At 43.2% G+C, this 24,985-nt stretch overlaps 2 protein-coding genes across 6 annotated transcripts in view; both read right to left on the bottom strand.

Moving 5' to 3' along the window:
* Positions 1-24,985, bottom strand: part of cuedc2 (CUE domain containing 2) — a 301,441-nt gene that overhangs the window by 10,956 nt on the left and 265,500 nt on the right. The window lies entirely within an intron of this gene.
* Positions 1-24,985, bottom strand: part of zmiz1a (zinc finger, MIZ-type containing 1a) — a 110,113-nt gene that overhangs the window by 53,272 nt on the left and 31,856 nt on the right. For 4 of the 5 annotated variants that reach the window (XM_082556305.1, XM_082556310.1, XM_082556308.1 and 1 more), the window contains exon 3: positions 12,849-12,925. The exons of the other annotated variant lie outside the window; for it this stretch is intronic. The gene's annotated coding sequence lies outside the window, so the exon portion shown is untranslated. The remainder of the gene's footprint in view (positions 1-12,848; positions 12,926-24,985) is intronic. 5 annotated transcript variants of the gene reach the window in all.

The raw sequence follows: 24,985 nt of genomic DNA, 5'->3' as shown, positions 1-24,985 counted from the left end.
ACAGCAAGAGCCATATTTCTTCCAATTACGTGTAACTGACTTGTAATTTTGCCCAATCTCCTGTAGGTTTGTATGTGACCCCGCTGCAGTATTGAAAAATGAAGCAGACATAAAGATGAGGTGTATGAGTGTCTGTCTTGTGTGCTACAATATGTGCTTTGTATTCATTGCAGATAACAGGAGGCCATTGGAGGGGAGAAAACAGCAGCCATTGATTTTGTGTGCTGGGCAGGCATTTCTCCATTCCAGAGTCTGGTCGATACATTCACCAAGAGCAGGGAGCACAGGAGTGGTTATACACCACTCTGGACACTGCATTTGCACGCACGCACACACACACACACACAAAGACATGTTTGTATTGGCAGTCACCAGCAAATGGACACAAGGCCCATCAGGCAATCAAAGCTTTCTTATTACCCGCCAGCGCATTCACAAACAGATACATGCACGAACAGAGGCAGCAAATACTACCGCTTACAGAGCGAAAGGAACAAATGCATTCAACGAGGCGATTTCTTTACCACGAGCAGCCCATGAGAGGGTGGGGGTGTATTTCAGCATTAAATCCTTTATCATGTACCCGGCAAATCAAACATTGATTTCCTTGAGCCACTGTGCCGAGGGCAATAAGGATCTCCTTCATCAACCGAGGCAGCATGGGCCACACACACACAACACAGCAAGCACACAAACACACAAACAGCAGGCACTAAATGAATATTAGGTGGAGGAGTAATAGCTCCAATCGGAATAGGAAAAACACAGGCTATTCTGTGTGAACCGCCTGTTTTGGAGCCAGAGGGGAACGCCGGTCAGCTTTGATCAAAGACACGCAGCTTCAGCTGGACAAGTGGCCATTAGGGGGTCACAGTGACAAATATGACAGTTCAACTCATGCTAATGTCTAATGAAACCCTTCCAAAAAAATGCTTTTACTAGAATAGCTTCACTTGAGTTTTTTTTTTCTAGTGCATTTCTGCACAAGATCTGCCATTTGGATGTATCAAGGCTTTACAGTCTGAAATCAAATATTTACTCATCTGCAGAGTACAAAGTTCACCAAACTCATTGGCCTCTGCATACTTTTCATAAAGTGCTTGTTGCTTTTTGAATACATGTTTGCGAGAGCTTTGACCATTAACACCTCTAAAATTGATGAGATAACCTTTTTTTTTATCATTATGTGCGCAGCTTTTATTTAAGCAAAGCACAGCATTGTGGATGAAGTATTTCACACCTCAGTACTCAAAGTGAAAAGTAAAGAGACTGAACACCCTGACCCAAGAATATTAGAAAACATTGCTGTCAACATGTCAGCGCAGAAAGTTACCTTGACAGAAGTACAGAAATTGGTTTGACATTAAGTTAGATGTGGAAAAATGTCTTTCTGCAGCAAAGTGATCCATGGTGTTGAAGGCCAGGAGGAAGTGGAGGGAGGGAGGAAAGAGTAAAACCAGCAAACATCCATTACAGGTAGTGCGATGCTATCGAGTGTAAAACGGGAACGCTGCATGAAGACGACTGAGAAAGTTTTCTTCCACTGAACTGTATAAGCTGCTTTCCCAAAATATGCCAATAAAATCTGGAGGTTATTGGGATTCCCTCATTGAAGTGGAAAGCCATAGTGCACAAAACAGTTTTTGCCTGTTTGATTGTTTCTTGATTTGGGGAACATTAAATGTCAACCTGCACTCAGTCATTCACTCCGAGATGCCAAAACTCACCATGGGAATAAATCTCTGTCTGACACGCAAAATAATCTTTCACAAAAGGTTGAATCGTCTTTGCTTATAAACTCACCGGCCACTTCATTAGGTATATCTGCTCAACTGCATACTAATTGGTCTGATAAGAAGGTAACGGTAACTCAAATGACCTTTAACAGCCAAGCTATGCAGAAGAGCATTTCAGGAGCAGAAGACCACACTGAGCGCCACTCCTGTCTGTTAAGAAAAGGAAACCGAGGCTACAATTCACACAATTTCTGCCTTGTATCAACAACAGAGTAATGATGTCAGGGTGTATTTTCTTGGTACACTTCAGGCCTCTTAGTACCAGCTGAGCATCATTTAAACACCATGTTGCTGACCCTTGATCACAGTGTACCATCTTCTGATGGCTACTTCCCTTAGGATAACGCACCATGTCACTAAGCTCAAGTCATCTTAAACTGTTTCTTGAACATGACAGTGAGTTCACTGTATTCAAATTGCTTCCAGAGTCACCAGATCTCAATGCAAAACAGACCTTGCTGGCATTTGTTTTACCCTGTCTTAGTTATTTCTTTGCTGTATTTCTTTCTTGCTTTATGCCTGAATTATACTTCAGTGGGAAATATACACTGTAACTCATGATGTAACCGGAAACCCTTTTTAACTGTACGCCAAACTTCCATGAAAAATTTAACTACACGTCAGGCCAATGCAGTCCGCAACAACTGGATGGTACATAAGGTTGCAGTGAGGGGTTTCCGGTTATTTCATAAATTGATCTGTAAATTCCCTGCAGAAGCCTAAATCGGGTTTTAGCCACGTGTAGGTAAATACAAAGAAACCATGACTACATATCTTTTCCACCTTGTCCTGGGACAAAAAAACAGAATGACGATCCATGGAAAAATAAATTGGGATAAGTTCCTTTTTCGTGAGTCTCCCACAGTTTGAGAATTCCTTCTTTAAACCTTGAGATGTACCGGCACTGCTGCCTATCAATAACGTGTTTACACAACGTCTAAAGACACGTTTTTTGATGTTAGAGCATCAAGCTGAAAAAGTCGCGATCTGACTCAAACTGCACCGTGCGCATGAGGTCACTTTCCAAAAAGCTTGCTCTTGTGAAATTAAACAGTTGTGACATTTTAAGCTGTTAGCTGAGAGCCAGTCAGAGACGGGGGATGACGAACAGGCACACACAGAGGAACGCAGAAACATATGCATGTAAAAGATACATGCACAGGGAAGCAAAATGGAAAAACAGGCTCAGGAAATTGGCCAGTTCCTGTATAGGAGAGGTACAGAGGGACAGAAAAAAAGGTGGGGGTCGAATGGAAAAAAAACAAGTGGGAGTGAGAAAGACTGACAGAGAAAGACAGACTCTGTGCCTTATGTAACTTTAGTGTCACTGTCCTTTTGTTTTCCCGACACACCAACATGTCACTGTCAAGATTTTCCTGTAACTATTACAGCCACTTAGAGAGTGTCTATGGGCTAAAATTTACCGCAAGTGTTGTCGTTTGTGAGAATGCTAAAACAAGGGTTAGGGTTAAGTCGAATAATAATACTGTATGCCATATATATAGTATATAGTAAGAACACAATAATTACAAGTTTACTTTGCTGACATTTTTAATGGAAAACAAGAATAAAGTTACTAAAATGTTTGTGGTAATGAATTAAAAATGCACAATTAAACAGATTACTTACAGCTAAAACAATTAATTGATTAACCAACCCCCAAAATAATAATAATACTAATAATAACAAACATTTGCAGTTTTCGCATGTTTAGATGCAAAGGTATTTCTGTACAAATGTACAAACGCTTCATTTTCACTGTACCAACAATATAAAAAACATAAATAAACCCTTTTCTACCTATAATGTGTCTTTCGCATGTTATATATGTGTGTGTCTCAGGAAACGTAGCCTAGCCCTCTGTAACCCTCAGCAGAGTCAACTTTAACCTCTCAGACACACAGAGCAGAACAGATGACCCCCGCTGAAATCTGAGCTGCTGGGTTTCCTCTGTAAAGTGAAACTAGACAGACACCTGACCCCGACTGACATGTGACACACACACACACACACACTACACAATCAGAAACACCTGTTCAGACATGCACTAAAGCACACATGGGACACAAACATTACCACATCCACATTAAGGGAATTTTCACTGAAGCACAGAACCCACACTCAAGTGAGTCCTTGGACACACAAGCAGAGCTCGCCCTAAAACAACCGTGACAGTGTCTGCTGTATCTGCAGGACAGGCAAAGTGTGAATGTGTGTCTGGAGAGTTAAAGAACATGGTAGGTTCACGCTCTTGCTTCTCCATCCGTCAAGTCAGTTAAAGGACAGTCAGAATTATAAAGAAAAGCTGCAGGAAATATCGGGAGTCACGGGAGCAAACTAACAGTGTCATGATTTGAGCTCTGAGTCCATTAAGTCGATTCCTTGCATGCTTTTGTAGTTATGTTCATCTCTTTGACCTCGCCATATGTCGCAAGAAGCGTCAGCATTAAAGGTCGAACGCCAAACGTTCTTTTTCCTGAACTCAATGATCATTTAAAAGTTAACTTCAGTGGCATCAGATAACATCAAACATGGATCCAGTGAAAGGTTTCTGTGTCAGTGACATCTTAACATATTGTCTCGTAGCTTTTCTTCTTGCTATCGTCATAAAACAAATAAAAACAATGCAATAATATGTTGTAATGTCCCTTCACTTTTGGCAGCACTAATCCTCAAGCCCATTCATTCAAAGGCTAAATTGTTATAGTTATAATGGAGGCATCTGAGTCATAAATGCACATTTACTGCACAAATGAGTAGTTAAAGCAGCAGACTGGTGTATACGTGTTGGAGTAAAAAGAAATTAATATTCTTTTTAATTTGTTAAAAGGTTCGATAAACACTATATTTTTAAATCAGTATTTTCTACCAAGTACTTCATAGTTCAGGCTTTAAAGGGTTAACAAATTTTAGACACAGTCCTCTGTGGCACAGGAGAACAGGCTTATATCAGGCTTTGACTGCACACACATTACTTGGAGACTCACTTCATGGCTGTTTTTGTTATTAGCACGGATGGCTGAAGGACAGATAATCTAAAAAATGTCCCAAAAGCTTCGAAAAGCTGGTATTCTGTATTCGTCATGAATGGAGACCCTTTCTGCAGGATGAATGGCATGTCCATGTGCGTGCATGCATGTAAGAGAATCCTTTTCCTCTTAATAGTTCATTAAGAGGAGCCACTTCACCGCTGGCTGGATGAGGGAGCAGCAGCTCCTAGGCTTTCTGCAGCTCCACTAATCCTTCACTTACCTGAACCACGTCAATACTGCTGCAGGCCCCCACCTTCTGCTCCATTCTCCGCTTTCTTTATCCACAATACCACCCCCCAGCCTTCCTCGTCCTTACTGTTCCCGCCTTGCAGCTCTCATTTTTAGCCCTCAGACACACACACACACACACACACCCACCTTCACCCCTTCTTCCATTCCCCAAAGGTGCTGCTTGATATCCATCCTATCTCTTTTACTTCCTCTGGACAAAGCAGAGAAGGTACAGGGAATAATAAGGCAGAGCAGCAGGGGTGGGACGGCCCCAGTGAAGTTATTAAGCCTCAGACACAAACACACAATTCGCCACAGGGCTACAGAGGTGAGACCCCAGGGGGTCGGGGGGCCATTTCTGTTTGTGCATGTGTGTGTGTGTTGAGAAGGCACTATGTGTGTTCACGCTGGGAGCCATGAATGATGAGACCACACACCTTTACTGACACTAACAACTAAAGCTGGTACTGGCTAGCATCTTTAATCTGAAATCTCTTCATCCTGAAATTCTGCAGGACCCTTCAAAGTGTATGCTTTGAAGGGAAAAGGTCTCTTCAAACAGCATCTGAGCCATCATGTAAAAGCTAAACTCTCCACTGAATAATAAACAAATTCAATTCATTTAAATGGGTTAATGGCACCTTGAGGCAAAGTGAGACGTGTTTCATTGCAGGTTTTAGAGACTGTCAGTCCCTGCAGCTGCTGAAGTAAAAAGAAACAAACAAAAAACTCCCACATCTAAGCTGTACAAGGTTTGATGTGGAAGAAGGTCGTCCATGTACATAACTATACTACTGTACTATGCAGGGTCAACCTGCCTGAGACTAGAGAGAGGAGAGGTCCAGTTTTAACTAGCTCTATCTTCACAGCTATAAGGATAGGACAGGATTTGGCTTGACCACTCCATAGCTGGGAGCTGATAGCGCAGTGCAGGGCCAGCGGTGGATCATTTTTCATCTCTAAATCTGCTTTGGCATGGTCAGGAGTGCCACTGTGTGTCTAAGTGTGTGTATGTGTGGCAGGGGTGTGCAGGGGGTGGGCACGGCAGACACAGAAAACTCAGAGGGACCGCGAGAGGGAGGGGCGGCCGACCGGGGAGCATTGTGGTTCATCTCTTGTGGTTTTTATTGGTGCTCTGACAACACAAGGCTGGGTCTTCCCTCGCTGCTCAGCTGAGCAATCAGGTCACCTCATCTTGACAGACGCAAACACGCGCGCACAAAGACGTCAACACACAGAGGCGTGCACGCACATGCATGCACACATCGCACATGCAGCCTGCAGCTGTTGCCAATGATGTCAGTCCTGATTTGGCCAAAGTAGCCTTTTGTTTCACAGCATGAACAGAGGAAGAGGCTTCATTTGGCAGTACAGTAAGATTGTTTGGATTAGGGCTTAGCTACTGGTTGCTGACAGAAAAGTCTCACAGCAAAATAAATACTTTTCCCCGGTTAAACAGAGAAGAAAAAGTTGAAAATAACTTTGAAAATCAGTTAATAACTCAAAGCATCTTTCTGACTTCTTGTAGCTTGTTGTATGTCAGCATTTGTAATGTAAAGCTGCTTCTTGGAGCTACAGAATAACAAGATTGCTATATTGATTAAACAGCATAAAACTGAGCTATGAAACTATTGTGTACACACCAACAGTTGTGATGCAAGAACAAAAGTACACATACAGCCTCAAATACATACATTCATTCACAAATTTTTTAAAATAAGTGGTGCTGAAGGTTCTAAAATATCTGTTAACTTGACGAGGCCAAGGCCTATTAACTTCTCATTAGTGATCAGGACTGACTGCAACTACAACTTTCTCTTTGCCTGCATAAAAAGGATTTGTTTGACAGCACTTAGTGGACTGAACGATATTAAGAACAATGAGAAAAGTCAAGGAAGTCAATGAAGTAGAATTGTAGATTTACACAAGTGAGGGAGGTCTCTTGGAGACATTTCTAAACACCCGCAGATTCCAAGATCATGACTTCAAACAGTTCTACAACAGCAGACTGGAAGCAGACTGGAAGGTCTGGAAGAAGACCTGAACTGTCACTGTCAGATGTGAGTAAATGGGTTAGGATGTTCAGGAACAACCCAGAAAACACCAAGGCTCAAACCTGGCCTTAAACTGGAAACTGCTGTAACACCATTGTCACTGTCCACAATAAAGTGAGTTTTAGAAAGAATCCCCTGCCCAAAAAATTAACACCTTCAATCTTGGTTTAAATTTGCAGCTTCCCAGATGAACAATCCAAATACCAAGTTTTATAAGTCAAGAATGAGCTATTTTACCACAATGACAAGAGGTATGTTTGGAGGAGTAAAGGTGAGGGATCAAGCATCAAGTGGTTATAGCATTATGCTCTGGGGCTGTTTTGGTGCCAGTGGTACTGGTACACTGCACAGTGGAAGGAATAATGAAGAAGAATTCTTCAACAGCTAGAGGGCTGAAACTTGGAAACGGTTGGGACAATGATTCCAAACACACATCAGAACTGGTTTGGGAATGGGTAAAGCAGGCTAACATTAAGCTTCTGGAATGGCCTTCCCCCGACCTCAACCCTCCTGAAAATATGCAGACTATGCTTACAAGCCAGGTCTGTACCAGGAAACCAACCAATTTAAATGAACTCTGCCAATTCTGCCAAGAAGAGTGGTCAAATATTCAGCCAGAATTACTCCAGAAGCTTTATTATGCCTGCCAAAAATGCCTGATCGAGGTGAAACTTGCTAAGGGACATTTAACCAAATATTAGTGAGGGTTTATATATACTTTTGACCCTGTGCAGATTAGAGAAAATACAAAATGAGCTCAAACCAATACCACCTGATTCTTGTTTCTTTGTTTTATAATCACCCCACACTGGAAAAAGAAGAAATCATAAAAATCATGATGATTGCATGTAAACCTCTCCCCACAACTACAGTACAAGAATCTGAATGTTTTTTTCATTTATATTTTTCAAATATTTCAAAATCTACAGCAGTGTGATTAAAAGTCTATATATAAATGAGTACACGGAGCAACAATACAGCATATAATAGGAAATTGTCAACAAACAACTATAAAAAGTGACAAGCTCTTGATAATTGCCAGCCTCCTCAGCAGGTTATTGACACCTCACGGTAATGAGTTGTTTCAAAACTTGCACAAGTACAAAACTGACAACGCAAAAGTTAGAGACCTCAGCTCTAGTCAAACACCCTCTACCCCCTTATCCAACACACACACACAAACACGCAAACACTCACCGCCTCCAACCTCCTGATGCCTGTTGGCAGAACTGTCTGAGGAGCTTAATTGGTACTTTCTTATTTTTTTCTCCTCTTTCTCACTCTCTCTTTCTGTCCCTCTTACTCTGTCTTTCTCTCATTCAGCTGTGTGTGCGCGTATGTGCATTTCTGTTCTGGTGCAAAAGCATGTGTGTCTGCGTGCTTTCATGGCAAGAGGATAAGAGCGTGGGTGCCACTAAATGAAACAGAGGCTGAAGCAACTGCACACTCTGTGGCAATGCGATAGGGCGAGCCAACTCGGTTAACCAAATCTTGGAATGAGCCGCCGAATTAGGCGCATACCACGAACACACAAGCTGCAGACAGACACGCACGCAGATGCACACAGGAGTTGTCCCGGTGCCCGGGCAGCTTTCCCGCTGCCAATAATGAGGAGGTTTTAAAGATGTGCATTTGTTTGTGCAGATCTAAAAACACACACTTTAACGTCTAACACCACGGTTTGCGCGCACACCGATCGCGCACCAGTTTCACTCAACAGATCCCGCTTTCTGTTTACGTTTGTGTACAGTAGCTTTTATGACACACACCGAGTTACACATCACACCTGCTGACATGAGATACAAACATAGCATGAGACACTCTTCTGCTAAGTTATTATGCTGTCAGTGACATTTTCGGGAATAATCCTGCTTCTCCTGACATTTCATCCGGCGGTTGCTCGAGCTACACGATGCCGTCCAAGCAGCCTGTTGATGCGAGATGTGTTTTGTGGAAGCCCGGCAGCCAGTGCTGCTTGTCGGGAGCGATGATTAGATTAGGTCTGCACTGATTACAGTCTTGTTGGTTACAGTATACAGTTGTATCACAGAGACCAAGAGGGCAGAAGCGGGAGTCACTGAGAGTGGGAATGTCAGTTTGTCAAGCTGTCAAGAGCGACGTTGCTATGTTGTATCCCTGTGTTTAGCTGAAGTAGCCGGGCAGGGAATGAATCAGCTAATATAAAAGAGCACCAGAGAGGATATTAATACGAATCTTTTAGCAGTTATCAGCACTCAGGAGAGCGATACAAAGCCGTACGTGAACGAGAGCCTTTGAATCAGATCATGGCGTAAAGGAAACGCAGCTGCACATGTGAACGGCTCCCATTTCATAAACAATGCTATCACAGGCAAACACTTTTAAAGGCAAGTGCCTTTCTTTGGCATTGTGCAAGGCAGTTGCAGCACAGTGGCACAGCAGCTCAACCGTAGCGTGTAGTATTGGCTGAGAATAAATAATCTGAAAAGCCTCAAATGCCCTTTGCCTTCCTAAGCTTTATGAAATATTAACCAAATTAATCTACAGTATTTTCTCCCTGAGAACACATACTGTGCTGCCACTGATTCCCTGTAAGCCAACAATCATTCCTGAGATTAATTTGAAGAAATGCAGGAACATATTTGATCTGTGAAAGCCAGCGACAAGGTGTAATTATTCCCTTCTATATATTATGGTTCCTATTAATTGCGCCTGTTCCGGCGAACGTTACTGTGCTTGTTTAACTGACAGCCACAGGGCCACAGGCATCTCTCAACACAGCTTTACTCCTAACAGCGAGCGTGCTGGGTAAAACGCATTATTATAACAGTATGGGCTTGCCAGTATATCACCTGATCAGAGGTCAGACTGCTCTTGTACCCTGTGAAGATATTTTTAAAGACTGGTTTTGATACCCTGTTTACTAAAGTCATTTCTAGAGGCCTCAAGGCAGAACAAAAGGGCAGAGTTCACTGGGAGCAGAAAGAGCTTCGCTCCAAACATGTGACCAGAAAATGAGGGCCACAAAGTAAAATAGAAAATCATTTGAAGGGATTTTATAGATTGCAGATTTAATGTGTCCATCTGATGGAAAAAGAGAGAGAGAGAGAGAGATCAGAATTAATCCTCTTAGCTGTTTGTTTGGTAATCTGATTTAGTCTGATTTTTAGGCTGCTATCTCTGCTTGTGGTTACTGATGCTGTCTCTGGATTGACCACAGCCATTTTCACCTTCAACACCCACCCAGGGATTTGGCTCGACACATAAACAAAATATCGGTATATGTAAATCCCCTGTACAATTCACCAAATCCAGCAATGTGTCTGCTTATGAACTTATTCCCCGCTCTGACATCGCTCAAGAGAGGCACACCACGGCTGTCCCTGCTCCAAATAAATGACCTACTTTGCACATTAACACACATTTACATGCAGGCAAGATCCAGAGCGGGCTTTGTAGTTTCTGTTTTCTAACTAAGACACTTTGCGCTTTAACTGCAACGTGTCTCCTGCTCAGTTCTTAGAAATCGCAGCTCTTTTCTTTCCTGCTCAGTGAATGTGAATGCAGACATGCGTCCCTTTCAAGTCTAACTGAAAAACAGGGGAGTAATATAGTCCAGGTTTGCGAGTAGAATTGTACTTTTGTCGTGCATGCATGTTAAAGGAAGGTGAGGCTGGCACAGAGGCCCACCTAAGGTGCTCCCAGCTCAGGCAGAGCTATTTCCAGACACCCCCTACCACCCAGCCCCTCCCAACTCCTCTGTGGGGGAAACCACACCACTGCGCAGACCCCAGACACGGACACAACTTAAGAATGGATTCATTATTCACATACACACAGGCGCTGGCACATAAGGGTGCGATGTGGTGGTAGTTCGGGGGGGCAGGGTAAACATACTTTTACTTAACTTTACTTAGAACTGCTAAAGAAGGCATTAAAGCAGCCAGCTCAGCTTTTCGGCACAGTTAAACAATGTCATGTAAATGCCCAGTGGGGCAGATTTGCCACTGTGTAAATATGCACCCTCAAAACTAACGAGATGGCACGTGCGTACCAAAAGGAGCCGTGTCGCCATGGACACACGAAGCAAAGCTACACAATAGCAATGTAAGTCAACCCGGCTTTAGACGTGCACGTCATAGCAAGTTTTTAAGAATGCCTCACAGCACAAGACAACTCCACGCAACTTGACATGGATGAATATGTAAGTGCTCTCTCGCTCACTCTTATACTTCCTGTCTCAAACAAACGCGCGTGCACGTACACACAAAGAGGCCAGATTGCACACAAGTTTGCTCACGGACCATGATAAGAAAATGTGGTAAATGCGTAATCTGATATGCATGACTTGAGGTTTCTCTCTGCCTTTCTTTTCCTCTTGGAAATCGCACGTTGCATCCATAATTTACACCAGCCTCCGTCTGTTTCTCTCTTTTCCACTCTGCTCTCCCCTTCTTTCTTTTTTCCCCTCCTCTCCCCGTCGCCCCTTCTCTCTCCTGGCAATCTGGCTTTTGCAGCTTTGCTTATTAGCATATTGCAGAATGTGCAGATGCCACCAAAAATTATTCACCTTCAAGCGCTTTGATGCCGTTTCACATGTATACAACTAACGCTGTCGACATTTTGCACAACCCTCCCAAACAAAACCAGAAGGACTGGGCCTCTTTTTACCTAAAATGCGATGGAGGCCTTAACATGACATCCTTTAGTGCGCTGTTTCCTCATATCCTCATCCAACCCAATTACTTCATGCATCATCGTGGTCACTGTCACATGACGACTGATGGGGTGTTTCATCTCGGCTAAGGTTTAAATGAACACTTAATATTCATGCAGTCCGAGGGTTATCTGAATACATAATGTCCATGCTGTTCAAAGGAAAAATGAACAGAGTATTCAAGCATGTTTTTGCATCAAATGCAGCTTTGTCCTTACAGTAAAGATCGGATTGGAGGATGAGGAAATGGGGATGAGCAGTTTACTCCTCTTGGAGATTGATACGGGCAAATCAATGGTCACACACAGAAGCTCCAGCACTGGTTCAACATGGATAACGATGCCTTGAAAACAAGCAAAAAAAAGGTAGAGCTCCACTATAGCACGCATGCAGGAATGTGCTCTTGTAAACATCCTTCAAATGGGCTTGATCTAAAATGACCACATCAGAGGAAAGACCCAGCAAGAAAGACTTGGCATCCCAACTTGTTTGGTCTCACTGACTGACTGACTGCCCCCATTCCTCCTCCACCCCTCACCTGACAAGCACCAGCTGTCTACCATGCAAAGAGGAAATGCCATCACCCACTATCACGCAACTAATCCCCGTAAACATGTGCTTTCATTCAGAACAATGGTGGCCAGTCATGGTGGCAATTAATTCAGGATGTTCTGACGCGTATGTGGTCTAATATATGAAAGCGTTGGGATAACAGAATGCAGCATGTAAAAATTTAGGTATCGCAGGACAATCAAACAACACACAGATGATTTATGTTAAAGCTTCGCGTGTTCTTTTGATGCCCCGAATCGCAACATATTCAGGTTTTCATATTGTTCTTGAAAGCAAGTCTTCTTTCTGCTTTAGTTACCACATAACACGATCACGAGAGCATCCTTTTCTAGGACAAAACACCTGGTATGATACAACGTGGGGCAATATCCAAATGGCAGCCATATTGTCTTATTTGCAGTATCACCACACGAGCTGAAGCCAAACCAGTCAGATGAACACGCAGCTGATAAATCAAGATTCTTACCAGTTTGGATAAGGATGTTCTTGTGTTTCCTGTTAGGCAAAATCCGTTTCTTAATCCTCATCAATCACAGAGCGAGTCTAAAATGAACAAAAAACAAAGTGCCATGCGCATGAGGGAGTGTGACAAAACACAACGTGCTTTTTAGTGATAGGAAAACAAGGCTTAGGTGGCAACATTTATCGAGATGCAATAAAGCACCCCGTTGTGCATCTGACAAAATGGAAGCGCATAACTAGGACTGACAGAGCTGGAGAGAATATGCATCTCTAATCCCTGCCAAATATGAAGCATAAAATACTTAAATGACAAATACAAGTTGATTTCTTGTCTTCCTTGTGAGTGCTTTGTGCCCATCTAGCTGCAAAAACCAGCTGTCTTTGAACTCTCCCGACTCTAATCATGGAGGAATATTTCTTCTCTGCTTCTGGCTCTTCTCTAACTAAGATGTGCAGATCTCCTAATGGGACAGTCGCTCGCTGACTATTAATGCACTAGCCTACTTTACAAGACTGCATCTTTGACTCGCTTATTTCTATGTTTGAAACTCACACACCATTTCATTAATATTCTGCAAGACGTCTCCCCCCGAAAAAGCCCCGTCTGGCTTACATTTCTTCCACATGTGTACTTGTACAGTAGGCAGAAAGAAAAGACTTGAGCTATCTTCACAGGCTACAGATTGCCCCACATTTAATTACTGTTAACACCAGTGCTAGCAAGCTAAATACGCCTCCATGATTTATTCACTTTCCCCACATTTGAGTCAAATTAAATTAGTCATATGGGTTTAATTAACTAAATATGATCTGATATTGTAATTTCACACTTGGATATGGGATATAGAGAAGGGTACTTCAGTACAAAGAAACCACAGTAAACCAGTGTTCATTAGAGGCTCTTGTGTACAGTTGTGTTGGCATTACCAATAGTAGCATTAGCTGAATGATTGCTTCTAATCAAGGTTCGCACACTGGGAGGTTAACGTTATTCCTGCAGAACCAGGAACACTCTGTTTACACCATTATTCACTTTCCCATTAGCCATCCAACCGTAGCTAATATAAGCAACTCCCCCCATATTTTCTAGAACCTGCGCTAATTATTGTTATTGAAGATTGCAGAAGTGCATTTAAGGAAAACAAACAGTTTAAAAGTAAAGGAGCTGGGCTTAGTTGGCCAGATATTAAGATACCTGGATCCCAAGATAGACAGAGCTGCTAGCACCAAATCCTTTTTTAAATGTACATCTGCATGTACAGTCTTGTGAAAAACTGAGTGCACCTACATGATTCACTAACTTGTAGAACAACATTTAGCAACAATAACGTGTTGCTTTTATGACATCTCTTTATGTACAGCTCTCTTAGGTCTGGGGTTTGACTCGACCATTGCAGAACCTTAATTCGTTTCTTTTTCAGCCATTCTGTTTACGTTTTCTGCTGTGCTTGGGATCATTGTAATGCTGCCTGACCTATTTGGTTTCCGCCAAATTCTGCATTCTCTCCACTTTGATCTTATCTATCCAGAGGATTTTGTTCCAGAAGTCTCAGTGTTTGTCCGCATGCAACTTTAAAACGGTAAATGGGGGCTCTAGAGTCTAAGATATAGCTCTTGTTTTTCCTTTCTTGCAGTTTCTCTGAGCATTGGACGTGCTGACCTTTGGGGCCGTGTTAATTTAACTGACCAATAATTTCCGTCATTGTTTTCATCAACGACCTGTCTTTTCTGACAAACACAAGACGATAAATTAAAAAAAAAAACAAAACTAATGCATGCAGACAAAAAGGATGATGTAATGTAAAGACATCTTGTTTTCATCAATGAATGCTCCATGTTTCTCATAGAAGCGTGACAAGATGTCAACAGTTGGGAGGAAGAGAAGAGAAAAGTAGACATTTGATGTCAAGGAAATTAAGACACTTTGTAAACTGTGTAGAGCAACTCTCACCGTTAAAAACACAACTAATTTTTACACTTTATAGTTTAGTCAACTGAATCAACTTTAGATTTAGTCTACTATAATCTTATGATATGTAGTCAGATAAAACTAGACTAAAAAAAACAATCATTTAGAGCAGCGGTCCCCAACCTTTTTTGCGCCATGGACCGGTTTGTGCCCGACAATATTTTCACGGACCGGTCCGTGGCCCGGGGGTTGGGGACCACTGATTTAGAAGCCTAAATGACGACTAAAACTAAAAACATCTGCTGGCAAAATTAAAAATGCTTTGGGTTGAATTTGCTGGGACGTGTGTGGCACATGTTTCTGAATGCACCAGACCAGCAAACTGCCAAATCTTGTGCTTTAATAGAGGTGCTCATACTTGCTGATGATCTAATAATGAAGTGCATTTGATTAGCAGGACCTGGGTGCTACGTACCTGTTTCATTCCTATGGAAAGCACTAAGGGTACTTGTATTAGCCTAGCATTGAGAATAAAATAGATGTTATTTTTTATTATGATGCTTATGCTAGCTGCCACGTAAAGCTGTTAAAAGCCCAGTAAATCGCTGGAGTCTGGTGAAAGCTGCAATGTTTAAAGATCAGATTAAGATCAAGAATGAAATGGAAATATATCTAAAAAAAACAGGTTTTTTGTTGTTTTACCTTCCCTGTTTAGTTTTTTTTTTTTTACTTAAACCCCATAAAAAAGAAAAAAAAATCAAGATGAGAATCAAAATGGACTGTGTATGCTGAGTGTCATCAAAGCTCCCATTAAGTGAGTAAGTGAGTAAATATGTTTTACTGTCATTTAAGTGAACTAACCTATTCAAAACTCTTTTTTAATAACCTGCAAAGTTCTTTACACTTTGATTATAACATGAACATGAATTCAAAGAGTGCATTACAAAGCGCGCCGTAATATTTAATATCCAAACATTTGTAAGTACTTCTGTTGGGGAAGGTCACCGTTGATTGAAACCACAGGGCCTACTGTGGGTTATTTTTTTCATTCAGCTGAACACAGTAATTTCTATGCCTGTCTGTCTTTAATTGACTGAGCAGCTCTAATGCTGGTGTTTTTTCCCATTCATACAAAGGCGCCATCATGGTACTAAACGAGCTTCAGTGAATGATATTAAAAAAAGAAAGAAAAAAGCGTGCGGTAATTTACTGATCCTAGGTAATGAAACATGAGGCCAGTGTGGCATGTTTTCTCACTCTCACCAAGAGGAAATATGGCTGCTGAGAGCTACGCTGGCTTGCAAAACACTGTCACACCGCCTGACGCCACAGGCAGAATTATCAGAGAAAAAACAAATGGAGGCATTGATTCACTAGTTGTTTATTTACAGCCCTCTCTGGAGAAGAAATAAATTCCCCTGTTGAGGCTTTGTTTCCCCATCACACGACACAACGGGACGCATGAGAAGAGGGGTGAGCGGGCAACACACACATGCACGCGTTCTTACAAATGTAAGATCGCACAAACATACGCGCACAAACGTCTTACATCTGGATTAATCTCGAATGGGCGTCTTCACAGATGCCATTAAACGTAGCAGAAGGCGAGAATCATACAGGAAAGAGGCTGCCATCTGAATAATTTATTCAGAGTCTCATCTTGTCTCACACCAGGGGGATTTCTGCTTTCAATTTACACTGTTTTCCTCCCCATATTCAAATCGGGAGAGCAGATTTGTTGTGATTGGCACACGGAAGGTCAACGTTAGCAAGCTAGCGTCAACGCTGTCCTCAGTGGGTTGGTATGCTGGTCTATTAGCACACTAGGATAGTGTGTGTGTGTGTGTGTGTGTGTGTGTGTGTGTGTGTGTGTGTGTGTGTGTGTGTGTGTGTGTGTGTGTGTGGCAGTCTTTGTTTACCTCAGTGTGTGCTGGCTGACGCTGGAGAATAGGCCTGTGGTGCACAGAGACATCAGTGTGTGTCTGAGCTTATTAGGCTGCTTTCCAAGGACACAGGAGGATCTAGACATTACACTGGCTGGGGAAGAAAAACACTATTGCTAATCATAGCGGGAGGATGTTAGGGATGCAGACAGAGTGAGGGTTAAGGGTGGGGAGGGGGCAAAAAGGACAAGAGAGGGACAAGAGCTGGAGGAGTCAAGAATGAGAGCAGGAATAAAGCATGTAACGAAAGGGAGAAAGAGCGCCTGTTGAAGTTATGACTCTCATGCATGTCCTCTCTGTGTGTGCCACTCTGGGACTGAGAAAAGGACGGAGAACAGTTCACCAAGACGCAGGTCAGCTGTGACAGGATTAGCCCAACGCATGTGGGGTGGGGGGAAGCAAAAACCCTCTCAGAGTGATGAAGTGTATTTTCAGCTCTTCTGTTTGAGAGATCCAGCATTACAGGCGGCACAAAGGATCTGTTTTGTTGTTTTTTGGTTTGTTTTTTTTTTGTGTTTTGCTGTTGTTGTGTGATTCCTTGGGGAATGGATCACTATGCGCTCAATGGCGTACATTCAACAGAGGCGGAAAACATCTCTGAGACGCGAACACCGCGTTTGTCTGAAGAGGCTTGTTCTGTTAGAGGGGCGTGCTCTCTGAAATCCAAACTTCAAAAAAATGGGTTAGGAGGTTGCTCGGGGGAAACTGTGCTTACCGAGCAAAATGCCCGAGTCGTTTCTAGTAGTAAATTGGTATGTTGCTAGCTAACACTGGTGACAGGACTTGGCTGTTGCACGCAATGAATGGCCCTGTAGTAGTCCGGCACGGTGCAGTTGTTCAACAAGGCTTCTTTAACCAGCTGAATGACAGGCAGGCAGACGGGGCAGTGAGCCAGCCACAGACATTCGGCTCTGGCTGTGCTGTAATGATGCCCAGTTCAGCTATACCACAGAGGCCACGTGATGAGAGCAGAAAGCAACCAGGAGAGCAGAGTTCAACTCATGAGTTAGGTTGCCAGGCTATATATGCCCCCTTCTTTCCATGTATCCCACCCTCACATGCCTCCATTTTTTTTATGTTGTCTTTTTGTTACTTTGGGGAGTGTATGCATGTGCTTTTTGCTTTGTTAAACTTTAAATGTCAGCATCCACAGCCCCAAGCGCTGCGTCAGTAGGTCTTTGCACTCTCCACCTTGTGGAAATCTCCGTGCAAACCGAGGGGAAACTCAGCACCAGTATGACACAGCATGCAGGAATGCACCAGCGGATGTGGCTCTCTCCCTTCTCTCTCCTTCTCAGTCAGCTCTCGTCTCCTCCCTCCCTCTCCCTCTGTGGGCAGGTCCATATGCACCCAGTAATTATCAAGGTTATTTTCTCCAGAGGGCTAAATCCCTGTTTATGGCCATGAGCGTGTGTCACAGGGCCCTGGCTGTCAACCCACAGGACGCTGACTCTGTAGACAACCCCAGAGAAAATCTCAATCTCTGCGGTTGTCAGATCCAGCAGTTTTGCTGCTTTTGCACCCATTTGAAAATTACAAAAAAAAACAACAACTCAGTAGCTGTGTCATGACCTCAAGTGAGAAAGCAATAATGATGTTTTCCCACCAACCATAGTTATTATCAAAACCGAGGAGTTATTTCTAGAAATCACAGACTAAACAAAGGCTATTCACTCAGCAGAGAAAAAGTGATATTCGCACAGAGAAAGAACCCAAAACGATCATTTATATCAGTGTTATTTGCTTTTCGTTTTTTATGTCATTTTCACTTTACAATGAGAAGTTTTTTTGTATTATTGGCTCGATTCAATTCTTTCCCAGAGCCAGACACTCTGGAGAATTGTGACCTGAGCTACAGCATACATTTCCTTTTTGGCAACAGCTACAGAGGAAGTAAAGGCCAGTGCTAACAAGCCCTGTGAAAAAACACTAACCAATCCAACAAGCCAGGAATTATACCAGTCAATTAGAGGCAAACAGGAGGCAACTTTGTTTTCTTGAATGGGATACAGAGTAGGCTTGTTCTTGTGGTACAGTAGGCTTGTGAGCAAACAAGAGCCTGGAGCAACCTGAACTGCAAGCTGAAGAGTAAATTTGCATGTAGCGAACTGTTAGCCAGGGTCAGCAGTGCACACGCACACGCACCAACACACAGACAGAATTTGGCTGCTCCCTTCACAAAAGCTGCTTCCTCTTCGTTTCATCACTCAGGCAGGGCTTTGTTGGTGAGCGGAAATGCCTCTAGAGGGAATGAAAATACTGGCAAGTCCCTGCAGCTCTTTCTGGAGGGAGGCAGGTCCTGCAGCTGCACACACGCAACTGCACACATGTGCCAAAGTGCCCATGTAGGTTGACGGCTCCGGTTGCGCACAGAGATAACTGTGTTAACCTAAAGAACATAAACAGCAGTGTGTGGTTACAGGGCTGCGGAGGCAGCTGAGGAGCCAGAAGAGGCTGACACTGACAGCACAGGATCTAAAGTTGCACTAATGTTGTCACGGCTGCCGCAAAATTACAGGCAACATCAATGTGGGGGCTCACGCCGCTGCTGAAATTAGCCCGGGAGACTTAGGTGACGCTATTTCCTTGATTCATTAAGTCATACGAGTCTTGCCGTCTTGCTGAGATAACCCATCAAACAGTCAGAGAAAGGTCAAGGAAAGTTCAAACATTGAGAGCGCTCTCTAAACTGCACAAAATCTATCCATTTCCCCAGCCCACATCCAGCTCAGGTTGCACACATTCACTCCAGTGGGTGCAAACTCTCGACTTTTAGGATAACCACAGAGCCACCGTGCAGCCTAAAGCCTCGCTAATGCTCTTACATCTTTGTTTTAAATATTCCATTACCTCACTCCAGGGCCATCTTGATTGTTGAAAAGCACATGTTTGTAATCAGATGACAACACTCCAACAACAGATGACTTCAATCAAAACAATCGATGGTCAAAAACACACCATATTAGTAAAACATAAAAACCTATGATTTATATGAACAAAGGAGATTGCCCGATTGTTTAAGTACTGAAAATGCACGCACTGAAAATCTTCCACTTGGTGCCTTTAACTTCTCTTCAGCATGTTAAATGATAGCAGCTGTTATGACTACCATTATCCAGCGTGAGAGGCCAAACCTTTTACTAAACAGCCGTTGGCGGTTTTTGACGTCTTAGCCTTCACATTTATAAACTGACAAACATTGAATATTTCAATAAAGACTAAACAGACCATCTAGGTTGACTTTTGGAAGTATTTCGGGTGGGCACGCTCTGTGCACAGTGATTTTCAGCTTCACACCGTCTCACTGTGCCTCCCACACTCACATTCTGTTGACCCAGGAAATTTAAAACCGTATGCTATTTTTATTTAATATTTCATGTAAATTGTGCCACCTACACAACGCTGACACTCGCCTGCCTACTACCATGTCTTCTCATTACAGCCTCTACAAGTTATTCTAAGATTAAACTAACCCTCTGCCATCAGCCAGCAGCGTGTGCATGCTTAAAAGTTCTGCTTCTTCAAAATGTGGGTCATTATTCACTGTCTACTTATTAACAGTGTAAGATAGTAAAAATTCTGTTCTCACTGACTCCACAGGAAACAGCTTCAAATTTCTTGATAGTCCAAGAAAATAAAAGTGTCAAACCTTTTCGATGGTGACATCCTACATTGCTTTATTTTGAAAAATGTATGACTTCTCGTGTGATATCACCTCACACTGTAGTTGTACACCATATTGGATGTGACTCAACCACTGGCTTGTAGGGGGGAAAATGTATTCCCCAACTGGTTGGTGGTGGTTTCTGGAGATTGTCGGATGCTTGCACTTTTTCGTGTTTCTCTGCAACTTCTTGCTAACTACTCAGGAAGTAAAGTGGCACATTTTCACCTTCAAAGTAAAAGATGAGTCTATGTGTTTCAAAACTGTTGCTTTGAAAACGAATCGTCTTCATTTCCAGTTTGGTTCTGACTTTCTACAGTTTCACTATAGCTCGGGCAGTAGCTGCACAGTGTTTGTAGACAAGAACATCACTTCCATTCAAAGTAAAACCACAGCAATATGCTATGAACCAAAGCAACCAACACTTTTCTCTGGCAACAGGTGGCTGCCAGTTCTATAAAGTGGCATGTTCATATGCCTGTGTGGCTGGGGCTTAGGTAATAATTTTCCCTCCAACAACCATTCGGTGAACCGGCGGTTGCCAGATGGTTGCAGATCAGGCTCTAAGCCTGTGTGAATGGGGCCTTGTTCGCTCTATTCTACATTGTGACTGTAGCTGTCCCACGTCCAAAATGTCACGTCACTTTGCGGTTACGTGTCTGCAAAACTTCAATATAGCAGTGTTCAGGCTGACCAAGAGAGACACTTCACAAAGCCTGTCATTCAACAAAGCATGAACACACCAGCGCCACGAAGCCGCTTTGAAAGGTGTAGCTCATCCAGGCTAATCTGGGCTTAGTCAAGGATGGGTATCATATTTTAACGGCAGTTTACTGATACTGTTTATCGACACGGTACTCTAGCTGCACTCCTATTCTCTCATTTGTGATATTTTTAAAAGAAAAACCATCAATCATCAGATATTCGTATCATGGTGAACCTGAAGATAACCACCTTCGGCTCTGCTGGTGTCCTTTTCGCTTAGCACTTAGGATATAAAGTTCTATATGTGCACTGTACACTCAATATAGTATACTAAATTTTGCTGAAGCTTTTGAATACTCTCAGATTCTGATCTAGTAAGTGTAAAGTCAGTCGTGTAGTGTAGTGGGGCACAGCATCCTTGCTGGGGAGGCTGCTGCAGTAGGGGTGTGCTTTTGCCATTTGGGGTTGTGCCTGGTCTTCAACCATGATCGGCAAGTCGGCATGCCAAAGCTACAACCACATAAAAGCAGTTTTGCTACAAATACAGGCAATGTAGATGTATGTAACACATATTTACTGACTAAAATTACAACATTAAACAGTGTGTTACAAATATAGGCTTTACAGCGCTTATGATCTCGTTATCTTAACAGATAAGCTACACAACATACTGATTTCCCCAAAGTGTTCCTTTATCAGGGAAAAACTGAGACTTCTGACCAAACATCTGACTAAAACACTGCCTCAGTGAGGAGATATCAGGGGAAAGCAGATTCTAGATGTACTGACAGAGTGGAAGAGCTTTCAAGACAGCTGCTCTAGTTTCTCTCTGTCACTCTCGCTGACACACACACACACACACACACCCCTGTGCGCACACACACGCGTGCTTGCGTACACACTCCACTCCCTCTCTCCTTTTTAGCCAGTGACAGCAGGCACCCAGCGATGACACGAGGAGTGTCTCTGGCAGCCAGTAAGGCAGCACTAAACAGACAGAAATATCTGCTCTGACAGACGGACAGACCATCACCCAGTACGACATGCTTGCAGCTGTCACTGTTCTCACCGCTCCTCTTCCCCAGCCCTCTGGTTTGACTTTGCTTTATGTGATTCTCCCTCCACCCTAAACAGTGCTTCCCTCCTTTTCTCCTTCCTACGGCCATCATGTACGACACTAACGACCCCTCCTACGTTTGAGACACTGCGCTTGGCTACTGTTGGTTTACGGCAAGAAGAGGAAGAGATAGAGATGATCAAGGGGCGTGAAAGAGGAGCACCCTCTATGAGCTTTGGCCTCCACAGGTTTAGCTCTTTGCTCCTTTCATTCGGTCTTTCTTTTGCTCTTAAGAGTCGTGTGCTTTCACACAAGTATCTGTTCTCAATCTTTCTCTGTCTCTTTAGCTCGCTCTTTCTCAGTAACAGCCGTTCTCAATTAGGAGGGTCAGTGAGCGGAGCGGAGAAATAACTCAGCCTCTGGTATCTGGAGCTGCAAGGACCCGGAGATCAGCAGCAACAAGAAACCACCGCTGAGTCGAAACCTGGGCTGCGGATACATGTTTGCACGGTTGTGCGCGTTGCATAAATCTGCGCTGTGTCAACAGGTTGTCAGTGACCTCTGACTTCCATATTTAAACACACACGAATATGACAGAGCTGCTAATGTTTTGACTGGCACATTCTCCTGGAGTGTGGAGCTCTTCGCCGTTCAATCTAAAGATTCTGGCTTTAAAACAATGGAAAATCATTCGCGCACAGGCAGGCACACCCATGGACCGAGTCTTCGCCCCGTGGAGAGAGCTGCTTTAATTGCTTTGTTTCAATGGTCCCCTCTGAATGGGAGAGGAGCTGGCGGCTGCCGTTTACAAGACACATCTGCAGGTGTTGCATTTCAAACTGAGAAACTCAAGCTGTGAGAAAGAAAACATACGCTAACAATGACAGAAACATAGGAATATTAAGGCAGATTGTCCCTCTGTCTTTTCCTCTCTGTCTCACACACACACACACACACACACACACACATTGCAGGTGCAGCAATGTTCAGCAGTCCCCTCCAGGCCATTGAGGCACATCTGAGTGATGCCATACTCAAAACTCTCTTTACCTCTGTGTCTCCTTCTATAAAAATACTGACTTTAATGTGAGACAATGTAAAACATAAGACCACACAAAGCCGAGGCACACTATATTTAGGAGGGGCTTGTCAAATTTTCAATGAGGCTCCAGCACTGTGTGATGCTTCCCGGTAAGAATTAAGAGTCTGATCAAAGCCACCTAACGTGGCTTCGGGTTAGGTTGGTGTATGTTTTAGATAACCTCTCCACAGCTGATACACTGCATGAAAAACTACTTTACTTTGTTGCCATACAGCCACTGCTGCACAGCAGCTTCCCCCCTACAGACTCCAAAGCTCATTTGGAGCATTTTTTCACACTTTTAATTTGAAACCTCGCGGAGCAGTGTCTCTATGAGAATCAGATCTGTTTGTTAGAGCTGGGAGTCGAGTAGTTTGGAGGATCTCGGGTAGCGTGTCTCCTAATTCACTGAAAGAAAGAGCAATCAGCTAAGCTTCAGATGGCACCCAACAGACGACAGATTCAATCTCCTTTCTTCGAGCGTCTCTATTGTGACGTTCCCACATGCTGGTGAGCACGCCGCGTTGCTCACATTACTGATAATCTATGCAAATAGGCCACAGATTGACTAGAATGTATCTAATTGAGAAACATATGTGTCACACTCAAAAATAATAATTCTTACATCTCCCAGTGTGCGTGTGTGTTTATTTCCCCCCCCCCTTTACTTTATTTCTGTCAGCATTCGTTCATTTATGCAGTTACATGTGACTGTGATGTTGGCGTCTTGCCGTTTAAAATGAGGACACGGTGTATCTTTTGTTTGTCGGTACAGCGTTGGGAGTATTCCTCGCTCTCACCTTCTCTCTCTCGTTGTGAACCCTTCTGCGGCATCGCAGGAACGTCCTGGCCATTATGAGAAGCCATTAATGAGTGCGTGGCGTGGCGTGTTGTGATGCGCGGCATATTACAGCCATTCATCAGAGTCAGGAGACACTTGACAGGCGACAGCCAACAGGTTGTGTAATCATATAACACAGCCATGTCAGGCCTGCCACAGCTCCGTGTCCCATTCAGGCCTCTAATGTTGTTTTCCTCTGGGTAATTGACAATACCAGACAGAGAGACCCAGTGATGGATAACATAATGGACCGACAGGCACACAAAGATGGCGGCCCACCGCCAGAGTGATGTCATTTCAATTTATATCAGCTTTTGGAGAAATCTGCAGCAAATTTGTGCTTCTTAAAGCCTTGGTCTGCTTTTCCTTCTTCTTGGGTTTGTAATTACTGAAATGGGGCAGCACAGCGATCTCACGAAAACGAGAACTTCAGCAATGTAGTAGCTCACGCGGCTACTACTACTACTACGGCAATGTACCCTTGACCTTGACCACAGTGTGGTGAAAACCCATTAGGTGATTACTGTGTGCAGGTTTCACTATAATTTGACGGACACTACAGGAGGAATCAGGTGATAAAGAAGGCAAAAAAGGTTATTAATCATCCTGATCATGTTTTGTGATCCGAGATCAAGAAGTTGCTCTCAGTGCAGAACAAATAGATACTTAAATCTCTCATTCCCTCAGCTATTAGATCGCTTAACTCTTGACAGGGGTTATTTAGTTTGACTTCTTTTAATGATTGTTCATTTTAGACACATTTCTTTCTCAATCTATTTATTTTCTTTGGGTTTTTTTAATGAGTTTTACTATTTACTGCTCTTTGCCGACCGACCTCTTTGTTTGACACACCTTGACACTCAACAGTGTTTGTGGTTAAGTGTTTCAGGTTTGTACGTTGTATGTCTATAATTAGGTAGGTTGTGATCAATAAAGTGAGT

This window comes from Aulonocara stuartgranti (genome assembly GCF_965226115.1).
Source record: "Aulonocara stuartgranti genome assembly, chromosome: 13".
In the NCBI taxonomy this organism is placed as follows: domain Eukaryota; kingdom Metazoa; phylum Chordata; class Actinopteri; order Cichliformes; family Cichlidae; genus Aulonocara; species Aulonocara stuartgranti.
The sequence above is the reverse complement of the archived record's forward strand: the minus strand, read 5'-3'. Positions and strand labels throughout refer to the sequence as shown.